The following is a 2,181-nucleotide window of genomic DNA, read 5'->3' as shown; positions in this document are numbered from 1 at the left end:
GGGGTCTCGCTCTTGCTCAGGCTGGTCTCAAACTCCTGACTTTGAGTGATTCACCACCTCAGCCTCCCAGAGTGCTAGGATTACAGGCATGAGCCACCACTCCTGGCCACCCACTGAGCTTTTTAAGTGGTATTCAAATCCTTGCCCAGCTTCACTCAAAACTCAGGTGCCATTTCATAGTAGCCTTATTCACAACAGCTGAAGGAAGCAGCTTAAGTGTTCACAAAATGTGGTCTATGCGCACAATGAAATATTCGGTCGAAAAGGAAGGGAATTCTGGCACGTGCTATAACCTGGATGAACCTTGAGGACGTTATGCTGAGTGAAATCAACCAGTCACAAAAGGACAAATACTGTGTGATTCCACTTACATAAAGTACCTAGAGTAGTCAAATTCATAGAGACAGAAAATAGAATGGTGGTTGCCAGGAGCTGGGGACAATTAAACAATGAGTTATCATTTAATGGGTACGGAGTTTCAGGTGGAGAAGATGAAGAGTTCTGGAGACGGATGGTGGTGACGGCTGCACAACAACGTGAATGGACTTAACAACGTGAATGGACTTAACAACACTGAATTCTACACTTAAAAATGGTGAGGATGGTGAATTTTATGTTATATGTACTTTACTACAATAAAAAGCAAAACAAAACAACACAGGTGCCTTCAGCTGTGGGGGTTGGGGGTGATCGCCCGACAAATTGTGAAAATGAAGGGGGCCCGTTCCACCCACCTGGAAGTGACTGTCTAACGTGAGAGTTAATCTGTCACAGTGTTTGGAGGCTGCCTAGATGCTCCTTTAAATCCGTACCACAAGCAAATAACAGAAAGAAATCACTGAAAAGAGGGAAGGATATTGTTCAGATGAAACCCATAGGCTTATAATGAAGTGTTATATAGGTATGTCAAATAAAAGCCCCAGACGTTTTAACAGTGTCTCTAAAACAGAAGGTAGCTGCTGAGAGGTGGTGGGAATGAAACTATTTATTTTTCCCTATGTAGTCCAGGCAACACTTCTCTTACATTCACCAGCAGATTCTATTCCATGTAATTGAATCTATGGGGAGTCTTTGCCTGTTCTATAAAATGACTTTTACTGACAAATTCATTTTGCAAAGGCTGCAGAAGAAGGGTCTGCTCCCAACGTTCCCCTGTGTCCCTTCAGGCAGAATGAGCTTTTGGGCAGAGGCAGTGGGAATTTCTGTCCCCTCCCCTCCCTCTCAGCCGTGCCTTCCCCTCGGCAGACCCCTGGTTGCACGGGCTTCCCTCCTCTCAGTGCTCTTCCTGACTTGTATTAATGTGTACTTAGGCACACGTGAGAGCACAGGGAGGTGCTAAGCTCCGTGTGGAGGTAAAGGAGGGCGTGAGCACTTAAAGCATCGCAGAGGTGTGTCAACGCACAAGGGGAGCACCTATGTGCTAGGTGCCGTTCGCAGATTTTTCTCATTTGATCCACATATCATTCCTGTATTGTTGTTATCCTTATTTTACAACTGAGTAAATTGAGGCTCAGAAATTTTTTTAAAAAAATATCTACATAAGACCCCACAACTAGTAAGTGGAAGAAGTAGAAGGTGAAACTGGATCTTTAAAATTCAAGTCCTTTGCGTTTTTAGTGCCACTAACGGGAAGCCACACGTCCTCTGTTTCCCTTTGTCATGTTTGGTCAACTTTGAGCACCTGAGCTGTTGAAAGGACGGATTCCTCAGCACAGCAGATGCTTCAATGCTTGTCTTTAAATATGACAAGGCAAGGAGGAAAAGGGGAGAGAATGTACCGTATGATGCAGTACTTCTCAGAGGAACAGGCAGATGTGAGAAGGCAAACGGGGACCAAAGCCTCGTCATAACACTCGTAGTGACCAAGCAGCACAGAAGTAGCAATGACAAGCACTGAGGAGCACAGCGTGGAAAGGAATGGAAAGACAGAGACACATTATTTGGATATGACATTTTTTTTAAGAACACAGAGTATGATATCCAGTTTTAAGATGATGTTCTGATGATATCAGTGTTCCATTCTGCCTTTGAAAATCTCCCCAAACAAAAGTATAACAGATATAAAGATACTTTTTAAAAGAAAGTAGAGGCAGGTAGCTCACGCCTGTAATCCTACCACTCTGGAAGGCTGAGGCGGGAGGATTGCTTGAGGTCAGAATTTTGAGACCAGCGTGAGCAAGA

The sequence above is a fragment of the Propithecus coquereli genome, unplaced genomic scaffold (assembly GCF_000956105.1).
Source record: "Propithecus coquereli isolate 6110/MARCELLA unplaced genomic scaffold, Pcoq_1.0 Scaffold88, whole genome shotgun sequence".
Taxonomy (NCBI): domain Eukaryota; kingdom Metazoa; phylum Chordata; class Mammalia; order Primates; family Indriidae; genus Propithecus; species Propithecus coquereli.
The sequence above is the reverse complement of the archived record's forward strand: the minus strand, read 5'-3'. Positions refer to the sequence as shown.